The sequence below is a fragment of the Nyctibius grandis genome, assembly GCF_013368605.1.
Source record: "Nyctibius grandis isolate bNycGra1 chromosome 34 unlocalized genomic scaffold, bNycGra1.pri SUPER_34_unloc_3, whole genome shotgun sequence".
NCBI classification, from domain to species: domain Eukaryota; kingdom Metazoa; phylum Chordata; class Aves; order Nyctibiiformes; family Nyctibiidae; genus Nyctibius; species Nyctibius grandis.
The window spans coordinates 92139-113577 of NW_027167470.1; the positions used below are offsets into that span (position 1 = coordinate 92139).

At 43.9% G+C, this 21439-nt stretch overlaps 1 pseudogene; it reads right to left on the reverse strand.

Annotated features, from left to right (window-relative positions):
- Window positions 1–236: 236 nt before the first annotated feature.
- LOC137677066 (tudor domain-containing protein 1-like) lies at window positions 237–20947 on the reverse strand (annotated as a pseudogene).
- Window positions 20948–21439: the final 492 nt, after the last annotated feature.

Genomic DNA, 21439 nt, shown 5'->3' on the forward strand with positions numbered 1-21439 from the left:
CTCAGTAATACAAACGTACCAGTAAGGGTATTCATCCCAGAATCAGGCACTTGGGAAGGGCCAAAGCAATTAATAACCTGGGGCAGAGGGTATGCTTGTGTCTCCACAGGAAATAACTGCCAATGGGTTCTGGCCAAATGGGTGAAGCCGTGGCTAGATGAACCAGCCGACGCTACAGGACCAGACAACTCTAACACCAGAGGTCTTGAGGAGGTGTGATCACCGCCTTGCACGTATCATCTGGCCGTGACTCCAGAATCTGAATGCAGAACAGAAAATGCGGGAACGTCATGGGTTTTTGGATGAACTGGTTGGGTGGTCTGGGAATTGGAGGGTGGACAGACAGCCTAGTGAAAGGCTTGGCGCAAGTATTGCTATTCATTTTTGTCTTGGTACTCTGTATCATAGAAGGTTTGCAGGGAATGATATCAAGAACCATTGCTATTGTATTAAGAAAGAAAGGGCGAGATGTAGGGGCCTGGACCGTGGGAAAGTTACAGAGAGAACATACCAGTACACTGTTATGTAATAGCATGAGTTAGCAAGAAAGTATAAGGATGTGGCTTGCTTAGGTTTATAGTAAGTATCCAATCAGAACAGTAGAAGTGGCACGCAGCCAGATTGTGTACAATACTTGTAGCCAATAGCTTAGTGTGTAACCGTTACATAAGAGAGTATGTAGGTTATAAAAGAGTGTGTTAACCAAAATAAAGTGGACTATTAGAGCATCATATTGGTGTGCTGTAGTTTCTTCCTCGCATGGACCCCAACACACTTACTTTCAGTAGCAGGACGGAAAGCTGGATTACTGGGCAATTTGTCACAATGTTCTTTAAGAGACACTTGAAGTTCAGCAAGTTGACCTAACGTTAAAATATATAGGTTTTTGGAACATATACTGTCTTGTAATTATTACAAAAGTACACAGATCTTAAGTTCAAAGTCTGGAAGAACATTTTCTAGTATAATGGAAATTATTTCACATGATGTTTAACATAATACCAAAACAATGATGAGACTAGGACTCTTTAATCAGTAAGATCGAAGAGAGTCCTCACGTGAGTCTAAGGAATCACAGTGGTAAAGAGAACGGACAGGGAAAATCAGTCACAGACTTTTTTTCAACACAGGAACAAAACTGAAGCCAGAAGGAATTGAAACCAAGCTAGTGGAGGCATGCTAGAAAGAACCCAAGACAGCTCTTCAAACAACAGGCAGATGATGAGTGTCACTTCTTGCCAAAGGACACGCTATGCTATGAGTCTACCCAGAATTCAAAGGCTGCACAAGTACACAGAAAAGAAATCTACTGTAGGAGAAACACCAGATCACATACAGCTGCAAAAGCCCTTTTAGCTGAAAAAAAAACCCAAAACACTGGCTCGGACAGCACTACGAGGACACATCCCACAAACTCACTCTGCTCTTATTCTCCCTAGACAACTTTTTATGGGCACTGTGGGAGATGCACCAAAGTCCCTGCCGCCTAGCACTCTGGATCTCTATAGTGTTACTTAAGGTCTTATGTTTTACTGTATCAGAAGACACCGAAGCAGGGTTTGGTCACTATTATCTGGCCTTCTCATACTCCGATATTCTTCCCACACTATGTAATAAAGAAGTTCAGTCCACACACCCAGCCTATAAGGAAACACTTCCCTCCAGTGGTAAAGCCACAAAGCAACACAAGAATAAACAAAGTAATTAGAAACTCGCACGCATTTCTGGAACACGAGAGAACATACTTAACATTAAATATTTGTGGTACAAATTAACTTCAGATTGGTAAAATCCATGCCACACCACCTTTTTACTTTGCACTACTCAGACTGCGCACAAATTATCACCTTACAGGTTAGTAAGTGATATTAACAGCTAACACTACCAAAAACATCTACAACACCATGGCTCTTAACTGACTGAGGCATGGCCTAATGCTACAGGGAATCACCATTTCAGGTTGAACTACAAGACTAGCAACGCCTCCCTCCAGCCACTCTCCAGTGAAGAGAAAAATGACATACTACGTATCTTATATCCCATTTTCAACACATCACTTACGGGCACTGTGTATCTGTTGACAGAAAAAGGTTTCTGGATTTTCAGTGCTGGAAACTACACCAGAAAATGTATCTCCGATACATACAGAGACACACTCTGCAACTGAATTAGCACAGTGAAGAAATTCTTTATCTTCAGGCATTTTTTCTTTACTTCCCTTAGAATGGTTTTCTGACACTGTATGTTTAAAAACAAAAAAAAAAAGGTTACTGATCAAAAGCTAGATGACTTTGAAATGTGCAACCTCACCAGCCAGCATTCAGAGACTTAAAAACTATGCTAAATTAAACTACAAAATTTAAACACACTGAAGCAGTTTATTCTTTTTGCTGATTCTTTGGACTTGGAAGGCTCCCATCATATTATCCATGAAATCAAGGCTCACATAATCATCACTAAACATGTACTTTACACTATCAAAAAGTATTTGTGCTACCATCACTAGCAAATTGAAGGAAGCTCCACTAGCCAATGTTTTTAAGCAGGAGGTGACGCTAGTGAACAGCTATAATATTTACTACATTCAGAATATCATGCGACACAGGAGGACTTAAAATTCCCCAAGTTTTTTCCATCTCTTACTAAGAAGTTTGATTTGCTTGCTTACCTCTTGCAGAGTCTGCTCCTTTGGCATTACTTCCTGGAGTTAAATCAGAACTTGTTTCTAAAGGTACTTTATTTAGGCAGTCTCCTAAAATACAGATGTAAGAAACAAAGTAACTTACCATACAAGATAGTCATCATTTAGTTTTATTTCAGAAGCACCTTCTGAGCCTGACCTACATTCCTATCACAAGGTGAGCACGTTCTACTTATTTGTTGAGTTATTAATATGCTTAGAGTGTAAAATAAAAGTAGTTTCAGAGTAACTCAAGTAGTTGAGTTTTCTGAAGACATTCACAGCTCCAAGACTGTTTGACTAAATAAAATGAGCAAAGCAGTAGCAATCAACACTTACTCGTAGTCACTAAAGACTGTTGACTGAAAAACTGATTACAGCTTTTCACACAAGGATTCACAACTTACCTCCGTATTTGCAACACTGAGTGTGCAGTGAGTTACCAAGACTTACAAAGAAATCTTGTGTTTCTTAGCTATTACATATTCCATTTCTGATGCACGAAGCAGTACTCCAAGCTTTCAATACAATTTTAAACTCAAAACCTGAATACAGATTGTTTAAGTTGCTTGTAAGGTCATGGAATAGATGCATGCAAAATTTCATGAATGCAGTGAGATTTCCGTGATTTTTTTCTCCAAGAGTCTGGCAAGTTTTATTGCTTTGCCATTAGAGTGCTATAAAGCAACCAAATGTGAAATATGCCCAGCACAACCCTACGTCAGTTGAATTTACACAGGACTAAGGTGAACCATTATTTTATAGATTGCAGGGACTATGACACTGAGACAAGCTTTATGCACATCAGGAATTTTAGCAAGCTAAAAGGATCAACCATCACTTCCTTCCAAGTTTCTGTGGGCTGCTTATCAATGGAAAGAATATGCTCTTAGCACTGTATTGTTTTTGCTGTGCAGACAGAAAAAAAAAATAGCCCTCCAAGTAATGATAACAGGCACAACTTCTCTGTATTGATCTGGTTCCACAATCAAAGCCACCCCCTCAGCTCTACCGAAAATCTGAATTCAGACTCCTCAGAGGTCAGGTGCTCTGCTTGTCTCTCTCTACTGAGGCTTGCTAAGTTAGAAATATAAACACGCTTAGAGTTCTCCAACTAGATACAACAGTATGCAGTGGTTGCACTTTCTTTGGGATACTTGTTTAGTGAGCATGTGCAAAATATAACAAAAGCTGGTAAAATTCTTAGTAGAACTAGAAATTGATACTATAATTTTTAAAGAGTTAAAAATGCATGAGATAAAAGGGACAACAAGGTCCAAAATTTGCATGCACCTATTAAAACAAAAATGAACAAGATAATCCAGAAAACACTGAATGTATTACAATTCTACTGGAAAAGTAACCTTACTAAAATTTAAGGTTATTAAGCATAACAAGGTATTTCAGGTACAGACATTTTACATGACCTCTATAATGGAAAGATGAAGTAAAAGAAAATTGAAAAAAAAAAGGGGGGGACAAGTTGGGAGAGTGACAAGAGCAAGGAAAGCAAAAGAAAAAAACTCTCCTCTTACAGCTACTGGGCATGGGTAGGGGGAGGGAAAGTGAACATGAAAGATGTATCAATTGTGTTGTTTTTTTTTCCCTACACTAGCAAGTACTTACCAAAATCTGGAAGAACAACATCTACAGCAAAACTCAACATCATTTCCTCCTGTAATACATCAACAACAGTTACTGAACAGTGCTTTCCTACGAGCTGGGAAGAAAAGCTGGCGATGCCTTCATTCCATCCTTTTTCTTTGAGATCATAATTAGCAAAGGAACACTTAATGGCCTGGAAAGAACTACAATTAGAACAAGAGGAGATAAGGGGTTGCTGGCCCTGTAGAAAAAGCAACTAAATAATTAAGGTGCTCAGAAATAGCATCTTGCATATGAAAGTTAAAAGCTGCTGTTGGAATTTCAAGCGCTATCAATTCAACTAACTTTTTTACAAGAGAGTTAAGAATTAGGAAACTAAGGTCAAACTGTAAACTACATTTCCTCTGATTCCCGCACTGTTTATGCTGTCTTATGTAAGGCATGGTTGTATCACACATTACATCCGACCACAGGTGCATGTTCTAACTTGCCCTCAGCAGACATTGGGGGCTTTACACCAAGATTCAAACAGTGCTCAAAATCTTGTATGGACCCAGGAGAAAGTCATGTGAACACGCTATGAAACACTATTCCAACAGCTGTTAGTCATAGTTGTCCCTGCTTGAAAGAATTCTTCTCTGTTCTTCTTTGTGCATAGTTAAACCTACCAGTTTAACTCACAGATTAAAGCTAGAACATCTGTTTTGTAATGGAAGAAATTCACATAGTATAGCAAGGAACTCAGACCAACAGCTTTTTTTACTCCAAACAAAGTTTGCCCAAACTACAAGAGATTTTTTCACTACTGCATGAGTCCAGATTAGAATACACAGGCAGAATGTTTCCACTACTGTCCCCTAGCATATATGGGACATGCAGACCTAACCACCCTGCAGGGTTTGTTTGGGTTTTTTTTAATCAGCTCAGAACCCAAGAACTCTGGGACTAGGAAGAACAAGCCAGGTGGCCTTCCTCACTCCTATGGAATAGCTAGGGAACATTTCAGAAGGTGAACCTTAGTGTAGCATAGCAGTTTTCATGCATCACGTTCACTGAACACAAAGTACTGTGATAATGACAGTTACACTGAGACACAAATTACACTCATTTCAGAGACATTCATTTAAAATAGCTACTGTTAGGAAAATGGAGCTCACACATGGAGGAAACAACAGTTCAATGTCTTTGTGCAGAGCTTTAATGCAGGAAAGTGGAATATTTTCTTCAGTTCCATAATCTATATAGAATACTTATGCTTTCTTTTGCAATATATGCACATCTCTTACCAGTGCTCTATTCCAGGTCTGTGTAGGAATAAACAATCATCTTAGTAAGAACACAACATATTTTGCTTTACTTCATCAGGTTCATTTATCAACAAAGGCACTGACCAATTCTGACGTGACTCAAATGAACACAACTTACTGTAGTGTTGACTGCTGTGAACATAAAATTCTACTCCTGTGGATATTGGCTACTGTAGAGTAAATCAAGAATCTGCTAACAATGGAGGAGAAGGGGAAGAAATACAAAAACGAGGTGGGAAGGGAAACAGGAAGTAGATGTGACTGCAGAATTGCAACCAGAAAAGTCAGGTAAGAAACCAAGTAAGAATAACTTCCTTAAATAAGCAGAGTCGTATTCCAAACCGTTCTAACTACAGTAGTTTAAATTTGCTAAGCACACACACAGCCTTCAAGCAACAGTAGGACAAGCAGCACCTACCAGGCTGAAGTACACAAACACACAGAAGTTAACTTTTTAGAGGAGGAAAAAAAAAATCAGTACTTTATATTTGAGTTCCAGATGTTATAAAACTAGTTACTACAACAATTCCATCACAATAAACTGATCTCTAATTAGCAGCCTTCACTGGTAGAGACCTAAAAGCAAAACACGATGAGTTCCACACCGAATGGCTATTTTACAGACAATCAGATGTTACCTGATTCAAAGAACACCTTGCAATGCAGACTTCCCCTTTGATAGCAATATATTGCTCTTGAGTAACTGTATTAGCGTAACAGTCTTGCAGTTTCACAGAAAGTTTACTGATCAGGTCTAAAACTTCTGGAAAACTCATCTTTATATAAAATTCACTTGGACTCTTGAACTCTGTTACGGTACCCTAAAGAGAAAAGCCATAGCAGATGATAATTATGCAAGAGCAACCTACAGTATATTATTCAGTACCAGTGTTCATTTCAATAGATGCATTTCAGCCTATACCTGATTTTGTTCTTTTGTTTTGAATCTAGCAGTAATTAACTGCAGGGAACAAACCCAGCGATATTCACCTTCACAGAAATAACCTTCCTCGCTTACTCCCCCCGCCCCCACTTGCATTTAGTCATCTTTACAAAAATAAAGGAATTTTACATGCGAGCAAAATGAGAAAAAGCGCTGAGGTGACACACAGCTATACTTGCTTAACAGAACTTCAAATGCAACCTAACAAAGCATCGTAGGTTTCTCCCAAAATAAAAGTACCTGTACTTCCATAGCTTTTTTGATCCTTAGAGTCTGAAGATCTGAAAGCATTATTTTCTTAATGTGTTCTTCTGTCTGGAGGGAATCCACAGAAGTTGAATTACCCTATTTAAAACAGCTACAAGTTATGTTTAAACTGGAGTTGTTCAGGTGTATCTCCTCGTAGTAACAAAAGAAAACAGAACTTTTTATCATTTCAAGAAGCATGTAAGAAAAGTGCTTTTGTTGACTTTCAATAAGAAGTCTTACAGACTTCGTATTACTCTTGAAAATAACTTAAAACATTATCGCAGAGATATATTGAACAGACAATGGAAAACACGTGCTGAAGTCTCAGACATTCAGCTCTTCCTTTCACACTTGTTCTACAGTACAACTCAGCTGTATTTCCTGCTTGTGATGCTCTCATAAGAGGAATTTAATTCCACCTGCTTCCTTGTAGCCTTAACACCAGAGTAGGTTATAGCTACTGCTTTAACTGCAGACATCCATTTTTTTAAAGTCTAAACATTTAGTGTAACCTGCCTAATGCATACCATCTGTGCCTGTAACATCCTAAAAACGTTAGAAAAACAATCTTATGTGCATCCTTAGGGAAAACCTCTTTTACGTTTGGACTCACATACTGCAGACAACGCATGATGACTGAGGTTACTGTTATAACTGCCAAATTCATTGTTTACTTGCTACAAAGATCCTTCTAGAACATTTTCCATAAAAATACATCTCACAGTACAATAGCAAAATACATTAAAGATTGTTCAATGTGCAATATAAGCTCTCTTCCTTCTGCAGATCTTGCTCAAGATTCAGAAGAACCAGGGAAAAACAAAGCCTTCTGTTATTTCAAAATAAATTTGCTACAAATTGTTTATTCATATTGTGTGGCCTCTTGATTTAAAGGTCCCTCACTATCAGTTGATCAGTTTTACTACAACAGAGTCACAAGTACACACAGCAGAAGGTTGTGAACTAACAGATGAACGGATGAACTAACAGAAGTCTCATGACCCAAAATGAAGCCGCCTTCCTAAATTCTTTCCAAAAGTTAACCAGACGAATGATCTACTTCAAAGAAGTGTACGACAAAGGAGTTTTCTTGTACAGTGCAAACATGAGGGTAGTTGGAGGTACACACACTTACTCACTTTCATAAATATAAATAATGAAGACTGCAAAATGATCTCCTGCAGAAGAGTTCATAGGAAGACTACAGGAAATGTTTGGCTGAAAGTAAGATCAAGACACGCTTCAAAACATTACAAAGCAGAACTGTGTCACGTTTAATTCTTGCTACAGCAAAGAAACGAAAACTTATCTGCATCTGTTACTATACAATACTACAGTAAACGTATTTCTCAAATAATTTACAAGTCTCCAAGCATCAGTTCATGATCTACACGGAAAGTAAGAAGACACCAGAATTTTTCCAAATTGGACAAGCTACATGTTTCCTTCCTAAAATATTTCTCTAGCAACACCATACATGCCTTGATTTTTAACTTTTTCAAACAAAAAACAAGTTGTCTGATAGTGTTGCTAAGGGCTCTAGAAGTAACTCATTTTTGAATGCTTCTCCCAGTTACTTTTGATTTGAAGTACTAATCTTTCTAAAAGGAGTAGACTATAATATTTGGAATTTTTTCCTTTCCTGTACAGGTTAAACTAAGCATATTGCAACTAGCTCACAGCAGACCCATTCAAGACATAGGGAAAATCGTATTCTTAAGACATACTTAAGTTTGTCTTAAGACAAACTCCCTTCTCAGTTTTAGCAGGTAACTTGCCTCCATTGTTATTACTTACACTGTAATCGAAGAAAAACGTGTTAATTTTGAGGAACCAAAGACAGACAAGTAGCATTCATAACACCCACTTGCAAATAAAACAAAAAGGCTGTCTTCATATTACGTGTTTTTTGTCAACCCTTATTCCTCCTCTAAGGAAATGCAGAATGGTAAATTTGTTAGTTCCCTGTCATGCAACACTTCGTGTGTTTTTCCTGATACCATCAACGAAAAGTAATTTAATTTTGATTAAAATGGAGAATGTTGTTGTAGAGTTCTGCCAACACTGTAGTCCAAAGCAAATCCTAAGAACTATAAAATCGCAAAAAAAGAGATGTTACCATTTCAGTTGAATACATAAGTAATATTCGGATAACATATATGCCAGATTGTCCCCATGTCCCCCCCCATGCAGTCACTGTAGGAAAACTTATGGGAAAAAAAAAAATCTCTCTTGTCAACTTGATTATGGACACCTGGTTGCAGATTCACTGAACTGCAGTCATCACCTCTTGCTAGAAACTACCGGCTTAAACACTCAGATCACTCCCCTAAACTGTTCCAAAGACAGCCAGTCAATTTGTACTGCATCCTAACCTAATGATGCTTCCTTTAATTGAAACAGATTAGGGCGTGATCTCTTGAGCATCTAAACTAGCATGTCAAAATGCAATAACGAGCAGCTAGAGAATGGCCTGGCTGAGAACGGCTTGGTATTCTAATTGCAGCTGCGCTCATCAGAGATAAAATATCCATGAAGTTCACCGAGGCTACGCTTGGATTGGAAGGGTGCCTCTTCAGAGTCTCTTAAATGCAATCCATTAACCATACCACTGCTGAAAAACACAGTCTCATTTCTCCTCCCTTCCCTATGTCATCAACAGCAATAACAAAGTCAAGTGGTAAGCTGGTACTCTTACCGCATGCTCACGTAGTTCTGACACAAGTAAAAATAAAGCTTTTGCTTTAAGTCACACTACAGAACACCTCAAGAACTCCAACAATATCTTTCAAGTCACCCTTCTAAAGCAGCAGAGCTGAGTTTTCTGACAAGTATGAGATAATACAGTACTAGTCGAAGAATAAGCAACATATTTTACTGTAACAGTGCCTTTACATGGTCATTTAAGTTGTATTGGGAGGGATATTGTCTTTCTGTAAAGATTATTTGGCAGAACTTTTATCAAACTTACTTCTGTTTAATTGGCTCACATACAACACTATGTGCTGGCCAATCTTTCTTCTGACAATCTGCAGAACAATAGTAGATTTGCTTGCATTGTGAATATCTGAGGGATCCTAAAAAAAAAAAAAGAAAAAAGTCAGAGATAAACATCTATATCAGAAGAGACAACAGCTGTTAAGATACAGACTTCATCTATTATTTAATAACTGCTTTACAAGACTGTTCCACTACAGCTCTAAGCACATACAAATAGGTGTTTGTATTCACTTACAGCTATGAGACATTACTGCCCCAGATATCCCAAATGTCTTTTATATTTAAGAAGGAAAAAAAAACCCAAGGATTTTTCATTAAGGAGATGCTCTCTTTTGTTTATCAGATCCATAACTCCCACTACATTCTGAATAGTCACTATACACATCTGAGAGATAAAAATATACATCCATTTTAAGACATTTCTAAGCAAACCTTCTAATCCGGTTTCACTGCTAAATATACTCTGCATCATAGACTACAGGACAATAGGGACTTACCACTCAGACCACAATGATGGCAAGTCCTCATTTGATGGGGTGATATTAATGAACTAAAGAGATCATAGCCAATAGATAAAACATTTTCAGGGGAATATTGCAATTCATTCAGCTTCTCTTGAATCAAATCAGAATGTGATACCTGTGGAAGAAAAATTTTAGGTGATTCTTACCAGAAAAAAGCAGTTAGAGCCTAGGGCCCTCTGGGTGACGGTAAGGGTTGCTGCTGCGGTTGGGCCTGGGCTAGTCACCAGTAGGGTCAGGCTCCGGGTTCGTCACGGTTAGGGCCTAGGAGCCTCCTGGTGACAGTTAGGGCCGTTGCTAGGGTTAGGGCTAGGCCTGGTCACCAGGGTTCACCCTGGTCATCAGGGTTCGGGTTCGTCATGGTTAGGGCCTAGGGCCCTCCTTGTGACGGTTAAGGTAGTTGCTAGGATAAGGGCTAGGATTATTGATGAGTAATGTCAGGGTTCGGGCCATCAAGGATAGGGCCTACGGCCCTCAGGGTGATGGTTAGGGCAGTTGCTAAGGCTAGGAATAGTCACCAGAAGGGTCAGGATTCAGGTTCATCACGGTTAGGGCCTACGGCCCTCTGGGTGAGAGTTAGGGCCGTTGTGAGGACTCCGACTAGTAACCAGGAAGGTCAGGGTGCGGGTTCGTAAAGGTTAGGGCCTGGGGCCCTCCGGGTGACGGTTAGGGCGATTGTTAGGTTAGGTCTAGGGCTAGTTAGCAGTAGTGTCAGGGTTCGTGTTCGCCACAGTTAGGCCTAGGGCCCTCCGGTTCACAGTTAGGTTCATTGCTAGGGTTAGGGCTAGGTCTTGTGGAAGACCCTCAGTCTGCAAACAGCTGTGCTTTACTTGGGGAGCATAAGATTTGCTTGGGAACACTGCACTGAGAATAGTTTTTGCTTGCTTCTAAGATAAAGGAGCCGAGACCAGTTCACAGGGCTTTTTGAGGCATGAAAGAAGTAAACATGTGTGGAAGGTCAGTTCTGAACACAGAGCTGAAAACAAGGAATGGTTGTTGATGTTTTGAGTCCAGAACACTGGCTCTTCCCAGAATGGGTGATGAGTGCTTAGCGTGTGAATGTTGATGTTATCTTGAACTGCCTAGTCTGGCTCCTGCATTGTAGCAGTTAAATAGAGTAGTAGCATAACAATAAAAAGCCTTAGGCCTTTCGGCTTTAGGCCCTTGCATCCTCGATCTCAGAGTCTGTGCCTTCCTTGCCGCCCGCCACAAATGGCGCCCGAACAAGGTTGAAGATTAATGAAGAAGCGGCGGCGGCGACTCTGATCGAAGGATTGTCAGGGGCTAGCGCGCGCCAGGACCTGAGAGTCCCCAGGACCGGAGAGTCCCCAGGATCGGAGAATCCCCGGGATCGGAGAATCCCCAGGACCGGAGAGTGAGTCCCCAGGACTGGAGAGTGAGTCCCCAGGATCGGAGAATCCCCAGGATCAGAGAATCCCCAGGACCGGAGAGTCCCCAGGACCGGAGAGTGAGTCCCCAGGACCGGAGAGTTCCCAGGACCGGAGAGTCCCCAGGATCGGAGAATCCCCAGGATCGGAGAATCCCCAGGACCGGAGAGTCCCCAGGACCGGAGAGTCCCCAGAATCAGTGAGTTCCGCGATCGCAATAAACATGGGACAGGCTAGTTCCCAAGAGCATAAGCTCTACACTGAGGTATTACAGCGTATATTACGCGAACAGGGCTATAAGGTCCAATTAGCGAAATTGGTGCAGTTATTAGTATGGATCAAAGACAACTGTACCTGGTTCCCTGTATCAGGGACTTACGATGCAAAGATTTGGGCGAAAGTGGGAGTAGAAATACAAAAACGGAACACGTTGCAGTCTGATATTCTAAAGGATTTAGAAGCAACGTGGAGGGTTGTTTTTACAGCAGTCTCTGCACTCCAGCCTGCAGAGGAGTATTTGCAATCTCTGGCATCCACTCCTATTAACACCTTAGTGGATGTGAAGGAGCAACAGGAGCCTGTATATGAAACAGTCTCCGGAGAATCAGACGATCCTTACGATCTTGATTTCACAGATCCAGACATACAGTCCAATTTATACCCACCATTAACATCGGTAAAAGAAACGGCTGCGGCCGTCCCTTCGGCACGGGGGGTCTCGCAGCCAGCAGCAGCAGCGGCAGCGGCTACGGACGGAGCACAGTTAACACCAACAGCTCCTCCGTATCCTGCGTCTGCCGAGCCACCTATTGGCTTTGCTGAAAAGGCATCAGAGTCTCATGTAACGAAATACAAAACGCTGGCAGAAAATTGTAGAGAGGAAGCTGCTCGTAAAGGAGATTTTGCCATGCTGACGGCGATGCCGGTAATCTATCGTCCATATCATTCTCCTGAGTATCAATACCTTAGTTATGAAATGATTAAGGAAGTACGGGCCACGGTGAGAGACTATGGTTTGCACAGTAACTATACTTCAAATTTAGTAACAGTCATTGGGGAATCCTATACTATGACACCACATGATTGGAAGTCACTTTTACGGATGATTTTAACACCTGCACAGTATTCAGTGTGGCTGGCAGAGTACCAGGAGGCTGTTTCTGCAGACACTTTGGAAAATAGGCAAGAATATTTGGGAGTTAATCAGTATGCAATACCAGAGGTACAGGCAGGGTTACCTCGGCAGCGTTTACAACAGATCTCTGCATTGGCTTTAAAGTGCCTGAAACGCGTTCCAGAGGCAGGGAAATGCCAGCCCTCTTTTGCGGCAGTCAGGCAAGGAGCTCAAGAACCCTATGTTACATTTATTGATCGTTTACAAACAGCACTGAGCAGGCAGATTGATGATGAAAATACAGTAGAAACGCTGTTATTAGAATTGGCTTATGAAAATGCAAATGCAGATTGTCAAAGAATTTTGGGCCCTCTAAAAAACTCTTACAAAAGTATAGCAGAATTTATTAAAGCCTGTCAGAATGTGGGTTCTGAAGAGCATAAAGCTACTTTACTTGCAAGTGCCTTGGCTCAGCAACTCTTTGTGGGACGAGCAGAAATGAAATGTATTGAGTGTAATCAAATGGGGCATATTAAAAAGAACTGCCCAAAGCCGACAGTAAAGAAAAAAGATGAGCAGAAAGGAAGGTTCTCCCACAGGGCATGATGAACAGTCCCACAATTTGTCAGTTAGTGGTCTCTGCTGCAATAGAGCCGACTCGAAGTATTTTTAAACAGTCTCTTATTTACCATTATATGGATGACATTCTCATTGCAGCTTTGACACAGACAGAACTGATGAAAACTGTAAATCATCTAAGAGACTCCTTATAACAATTTGGGCTTCATATTTCCCCAGAAAAAATACAAACAGAACCGCCCTGGAAGTATTTGGGATGGGTACTGTTTACCAGAACCTTACGGCCACAACAACTTCGTTTGGTAAACAGTATCTCTACATTAAATGATTTGCAGCAACTATTCGGGACAATTAATTGGATTCGTCCTGTGCTGGGTATTTCTATTGAACAGTTAAGTACCCTGTTTAACACCTTGAAGGGGGATTCAGATTTAACCTCGCCTCGAATCCTTTCTGACAAAGCAAAACAGGAATTGGCATTGGTAATTCAAAAACTTACAACTTCCCAAGCAGGACGTATAATCTTACACTTGCCTCTTTTATTTTTTGTGATTCACACGAAATTCCAGCCTTATGGGCTATTTGCTCAATTGACAGAATCACAGCAATTAGTTACCCTGGAATGGATTTTCTTATCACACACCTTTACAAAAACAATTACGACTCCTTTGGAGATGGTCATTATGGTGATTCAGAAAGGACAGTTCAGGATACAGCAGCTGACAGGTTGAGACCCTGACATTATTTACCTACCCTTTCATAAGGAAACGCACATTACTCTGATGAGGGACAGCCTTGAATTTCAGGCTGCTCTGGCTGATTATTTGAATGATATCCATTTTACTTTGCCACGGAATAAAATCTTGCAAGCCTTACCTTCCCTCTGTTTACAACCACAGAGAGTGATGGTGCCTCACCCTATACCAAATGCAAAAACGGTTTTTACAGACGGCTCAGGTAAAACAAAGAAGGCCGTAGTGGCCTGGAAAGAAAAGGCACAATGGCAACACACATCAGTTACTGTGGAAGCATCCACTCAGATTGTTGAATTGTCTGCAATACATTTAGCTCTGACATTGTTTGCAAGCGAACCTATTAATATTGTATCAGATTCACTATATGCTGTTGGCGCTATTAACCGCTTAGAAGCTGCATTTATCAAAGAAATTAGCAATAAAGAGCTGTATAAACTTTTCCTTGCTATTGCAACTCTGCTTCAGCAACGACAGCATCCTTGCTTTATTGTTCATATTAGGTCTCACACTCGCTTGCCAGGACCTCTGGTAGAAGGGAATGCAGTAGCTGATAAGTACACTGTTTTGCCCATAACATCATCCTCCCTTACTCAACGATTTCAACATGCACAATTATCTCACTCCTTTTTCCATCAAAATGCTCGCAGTTTACAGAAAGAATTTGCTCTCACAAAAACGCAGGCTCATGATATTATTCGGGCATGTAACGATTGTCAACTATATAATACTGCAACTTATCATGATGGTGTAAATGTCAGGGGACTGAAGGCTAATGAAATTTGGCAAACAGATGTTACACATTATCCACCTTTTGGCAGGCAAAAGTATGTTCATGTTACTGTGGATACCTTTTCTGGTTATGTTGTTGCTTCTGCAGCTACAGGGGAACGGACTCAGGATGTTAAGAAACATTGGACAAGGTGCTTTGCACTTATGGGCCTCCCTAAACAAATAAAAACAGACAATGGACCTGCCTATGTATCTCAAGCAGCGGCCTTATTCCTACAACAGTGGGGTGTGTCTCACGTTACAGGTATCCCGCACACCCCCACCGGATAAGCCATAATTGAACGGACACATCAAAACTTGAAACACATGTTGCAAAAACAAAAAAGGGGGAGTGTAGCCACAGCTCCTCAAGAACAATTAGATATGGCTGTGTTCACTTTAGATTTTCTAAATCGGTCATCTTCTCGATTAGATACCACGGCAGTGGAACGACATTTTTAGGCTAAAGTTCCCTTTACACAAAATCCTAAGGTTTGGTATAAAGATCTGCCAGGCCCAACTGATTGGCGTGGACCAGTAGAATTGTTGACATGGGGGAGGGGATATGCTTGTGTTTTACTCCCAACAGGTCCTCGTTGGCTACCTGCGAGATGCGTGAAGCCATACCATGAGCTGGAGAAACCACAACCAGAACCCGGTACCAGAAATGCAGACGCTGAAAGCACAGGGACCACGCAAGTGACGTAGAACAGTCAACCCAACACCAGGCATTACTTGGGGAATGCTGAAATGACTGGATGAGCACGCAAGTAGCACGCTGCGAGGGGTCTTGGGTGGTCTCTGGTGGTCGTGGTCCCCCCATAGTTGTACTGTCCGCTGTGTGACTTCGCTTCCACGCAAGCGTGGTTAAGGCCTTTCTGTTGACACATGCAGGTGGCTCTGAGGAGAAGATACTGTTTTGATTCTCACAGCAGTTATCTCTTCTAGAGCGTGTGAATCAAGTAAATTTGGACACTACAGGGATGTTGTTCACAGTCTTGTTTATCTTTGACCTTTCTTCGTAATTAGTGATGCTACAGCATTATTGTATAGATATCTATGTTTATTCCTTTTTTTATATGTATTTATTGCGTGCCTCTGTATATTGCTCTGCTCTACACCCGCAAGCCAAATGTGCACGTCCAGCTTTGCACTCCCCAGGAGAAGCAGTCTCTTGAGCGAGGGGGTAGAATGTGGGAATATAACGGAAGATGGGCGAGGAGGATTGTAAACACGCTCAAGTGACTTGCACCTGGGGTGTCAAAAAACACATATATCATACTACTAACTGTTATTTAGTCTTGTGTGCTGGACAAGTAGAGCATCTTCATTCAGATAACATAGACCTGTGATAAGACTCAAGGGCACCTAATTGTTTATGCCTGAGATTTCTGCCCTGCGGTGAGAAAGATCAAAGCACAGTGGAAAAATGCCGCCTGGCAGAAATCCCTAATATACAGGCGAAGGCAGCAGGCCCGGAATCTCTTTCACTTTCTCTCTAGCAGGAACTGAACTCCGTGGTGCCTGCGTCCCTGCTTGTGTGCCTTTGCCCCAAGTGCTGCTTCAGAGACCTGGTCTGCAATCAGAGGACTCTGAAAAGCCGAAGCCCACATCATGACCACCCTTGTCATCAAATAAACAAAAAAGGGGGAAATGTGGAAGACCCTCAGTCTGCAAACAGCTGTGCTTTACTTGGGGAGCATAAGATTTGCTTGGGAACACTGCACTGAGAATAGTTTTTGCTTGCTTCTAAGATAAAGGAGCCGAGACCAGTTCACAGGGCTTTTTGAGGCATGAAAGAAGTAAACATGTGTGGAAGGTCAGTTCTGAACACAGAGCTGAAAACAAGGAATGGTTGTTGATGTTTTGAGTCCAGAACACTGGCTCTTCCCAGAATGGGTGATGAGTGCTTAGCGTGTGAATGTTGATGTTATCTTGAACTGCCTAGTCTGGCTCCTGCATTGTAGCAGTTAAATAGAGTAGTAGCATAACAATAAAAAGCTTAGGCCTTTTGGCTTTAGGCCCTTGCATCCTCGATCTCAGAGTCTGTGCCTTCCTTGCCGCCCGCCGCAAGGTCTACTTGCCAGGAGGGTAAAGGTTCGGTTTCATCACGGTTAGGGCCTAGGGCCTTCCGGGTGACGGTTAGGGCTGTTGCTAGGGTTAGGGCTAGTCCCCAGTAGGGTCAGGGTACGGGTTGTCACGGTTAGGGCCCAGGGCCTTCCGGGAGACGGTTAGGGCCCTTGCTAGGGCTAGGGCTACTCACCAGTAGGGTCAGGGTTCAGGTTCATTACAGTTAGGGCCTAGGGTCCTCTGGGTGATGGTTAGGGCCGTTGCTACGGTTAGGGCTAGGACTAATCACCAGGAGGGTCATGGAGCAGGTTTGTCATGGTTAAGGACTATGGCCCTCCAGGTGATGGTTAGGGCCGTTGCTATGGTTTGGCCAGGTCTAGTCATCAGTAGGGTTAGGCTTCGGGTTTGTCACCGTTAAGCCCTAGGAGCCTCATGGTGACAGTTAGGGCCGTGGCTACGGTTAGGGCTAGGCCTGGTCACCAGTAGGGGCAGGGTTCGGGTTTGTTACGGATAGGGCCTAGGGCCCTCCGTGTGACGGTTAGGGTAGTTGCTGGGGTTAGGGCTAGGCCTAGTCACCAATAGGGTCAGGGTTCGAGTTCGTCACGAGTAGGGCCTAGGGCCCTTCGGGTGACGGTTAGTGCCATGGCTAGGTTTATGTCTAAGGCTAGTTAGCAGCAGGGTCAGGGTTCGGGTTCGTCACAGTTAGGGCCTAGGGCCCTCCGGGTGATGGTTAGGGCCTTTCCTCGGGCTAGGGCTAGTGACCAGTAGGGTCAGGGTTTGGGATCGTCACGTTTAGGGCCTAGAGCCCTTTGGGTGATGGTTAAAGCCGTTGTTAGGGTTAGGGCTAGGACTCGTCACCATTAGGGTCAGGGTTCGGGTTCGTCACGTTTCGGGCCTAGGGTACTCCGGGTGATGGTTAGGGCCATTGGTAGGGCTAGGGGTAGTCACCAGTAGGGTCAGGGTTCGGATTCATCACGGTTATGGCCTATGGCCCTCCAGGTCACAGTTAGTTTCGTTGCTAAGGTTAGGGCTAGTCCTATTTACCAGGAGGGTCAGGGTTCGGGTTCATCACAGTTAGGGCCTAGGAGCATCCGGGTGACGATTAGGGCCGTTGCTAGGGTTTGGCAAGGGCTAGTCATGAGGAGGGTCAGGGTTCGGGTTCGCCACTGTTAGATTCAGGCCCTCCGGGTTAAAGATAGGTTAGTTGCTAGGGTTAGGGCTAGGGTTAGTCATCAGGAGGGTCATTGCTTGGGGTCATCACGGTAAGGGCCTAGGTCCCTCCGGGTGACGATTTGGGCTGTTCGTAGGGCTAGGACTTGGAATACTCACCAGGAGGGTCAGGGTTCGGGTTCACCACGATTAGGGCCTCTGGCCCTCGGGGTGACAGTTAGGACCATTGCTAGGGTTAGGATAGGCATGTTCACTTGTAGGGTCAGGGTTCTGGTTCGTCACGGTTAGGACCTAAGGCCCTCCGAGTGACATTTAGGGTCATTTCTAGGGTTAGGGCTAGGACTAGTCACCAGGAGGGTCAGGGTTCGTGTTCATCATGGTTAGGACCAAGGGCCCTCCGGGTGATGGTTAGGGCCATTGCTAATGTTATATCTAGGGCTAGTTACAATTTGGGTCAGGCTTCAGTTTAATCACTTTTAGGACTTCGGGCCCTCCGGGTGAAGGTTAGGGCCGTTGCTAGGTTTAGGGCTAGGACTAGTCACCAGGACTAGTCACCAGGAGGGTCAGGGTTCGTGTTGCCCATGGTTAGGGCCTAGGGACCCCGGTTGACGGTTAGGGCTGTTGCTAGCGCTTGGGCTAGTCACCAGTAGGGTCAGGGTTCGGGATTGTCACCCTTACGGCTTCGGGCCATCCGGGTGACAGTTAGGGCTGTTGCTATGGTTAGGGCTACGACTAGTCACCAGGAGGGTCAGGGATCGGATTCGTCACGGTTAAGGACTTGGGCCCTCCAGGTGATGCTTAGATCGTTGCTAGGGTTAGGCCAGGGCTAGTCACCAATAGGGTCAGGCTTCGGGTTTGTCACGCTTAGGGCCTAGGAGCCTCCTATTTACAGTTAGGGATGTTGATAGGTTTAGGGCTAGGCCTGGTCACCAGTAGGGTCAGGGTTCAGGTTCGTCACGGTTAGGGTCTAGGGCCATCGGGGAGACAGTTAGGGCCATTGCAAGGGTTAGGTCTAGGGCTAGTTAGAAGTAGGGTCACGGTTCCCTATCGTCACGGTTAGAGCCAAGGGCCGTCTAGGTGACGGTTAGGGCCGTTGCTAGGTTTAGGACTGGGCTAGTCATCAGGAGCATCATGGTTTGGGATCGTCACAGTTAGGGCCTAGGGCCCTCTGGGTCGCGGTTAGGGCCATTGCTAGGGTTAGGCCAAGGCTAGTCGCCAGTATGGTCAGGGTTCGGTTTCGTCACGGGTAGGACCTAGGGCCCTCCAGGTGACGGTTAGGGCCGTTGCTAGGGTTAGGTCACAGCTAGTCAGCAGTAGGGTCAGGGTTCGGATTTGTCACGGTTAGGACCTAGAGCCCTCTGAGTGACGGTTAGGAACGTTGCTAGGGTTAGGGCTAGGACTGGTCACCAGTTGGGGCAGGGTTCGGGTTTGTCACAGTTACGGCCTAGAGCCCTCCTTTTGATGGTTAGGGCTGTTGCTAGGGCTAGGGATAGTCACCAGTAGGGTCAGGATTGGGGTTCGTCACAGTTAGGTCCTAGGGCCCTCCGGGTGGTTGTTATGGCCATAGCTAGGGTTAGGCCTGGGCTAGTCACCAGTAGGGTCAGGGTTCGGGATTGTAACGCTTAGGGCCTAGGGCCCTCTGGGTGACGGTTAGGGCCGTTGCTAGGTTTAGGGCTAGGACTAGTAACCAGTAGGGTAATGATTCGGGTTCGTCACGGTTAGGGCCTCGGGCCCTCTTGTGACGGCTAGGGCCATTGATAGGGTTATGTCTATGGCTAGTTACCAGTAGGGTCAGGGTTCAGGTTCATCACGGTTAGTGCCAAGGGCCCTCCGGGTGAATGTTAGGGCTGTTACTGGAGTTAGGGCTAGGCCTGTTCACCAGTAGGGTCAGGGTTCAGGTTCATCGTGGTTATGGCCTCAGGGCCTCTGGGTGACGGTTAGGGCCATTACTAGGATTAGGGCTAGTCACTAGTAGAGTCAAGGTTCAGCTTCGTCACGGTTAGGGCCTAGGGACCTCCGGGTGATGGTTAGGGCCGTTGCTATGGTTAGGGCTACGACTAGTCACCAGGAGGGTCAGGGTTGAAGTTCGTCATGGTTAGGGCCTCAGGGCCTCCAGGTGACAGTTAGGGCTGTTGATAGGTTTAGGGCTAGTCCTGTTCACCAGTAGGGTCAGGGTTCAGAATCATCACGGTTAGGGCCTAGGGCCCTCCGGGTGACGGTTAGGGCCCTTGCTACGGTTATATCTAAGGCCAGTCACCAGTAGGATCAGGGTTCGGATTCATCACAGTTAGGGCTTCGGTCCCACCGGGTGAAGGTTAGGGCCGTTGCTAGGGTTAGGCCAGGGTTAGTAACCAGTAGGGTCAGGGTTCGGTTTCGCCACAGTTACGGTCTCGGGCCCTCGGGGTGACAGTTAGGGTCGTTGCTAGAGTTAGGGGTAGGCCAGTTCACCAGTAGTGTTGTTACCAATACTTAAAAATCAAATAAAATTCAATCGTAAAATGATAAGTTTAATAAGATAGGTATACTGGGAAAAGGGGTACTATGTTTGCTATAGAGTCTGCAGAGTTAGCCATAGGTTGTTAAATTTTAACAGGTTACCGTAGAAATCCCATTAGGTGAGTTACTGGACCTAAGAGACCGTCACGGACACTAGTTGAATGCAATAGGGTTATCTGGACTTCCTGCTTTGGAACCAGCTAGAACTGGTCTTGAGGATTGACCAAGAGCCAAGGCGCTAATACGCCTGCGCAAGAAGGAGAGGTGAAAAGTGCAGAGCGAGGAAGACATACGGCCTTCATCGCGGAGACCCCGGCCCATGACCACCAGAAGAAAATACGCATGCGCAACTAGGAGGAGTTAAAGGCGGAGACTATGGAAATGATTTCTTGGAACTCATTATAATAAAGACCACCTTTTCGGGGAAAAGTTATGCATATGTATAGGAATTCATAGAATATGTAACATTTTACTACATAAATACAGAATGATTTCTCAAGGGATGCGCGCACGGTTTTGGAGGGACTACCTCCTCGTGCCGCCCAGCTGCAATAAAGGTGTGCCTGCTTCTTAATGCTACATTGGTGTTAAGAGGTTTTATTCCCGATTTTGGTGACAGTTTTGGCAACCCAGATGGGACCTTGTGAGCGAGACTGAAAGAGATCGAGTGTTGATCTAACTCCAGCCGGCACCGAGGGATTCTCGGAGGGGAAGCATCACCCTCGACTCACAACAGCTTCTCGCAATGTCCCCTGGAGAGGTAAGGCACATCCTTAAAAATCCTGGTCTGGTTC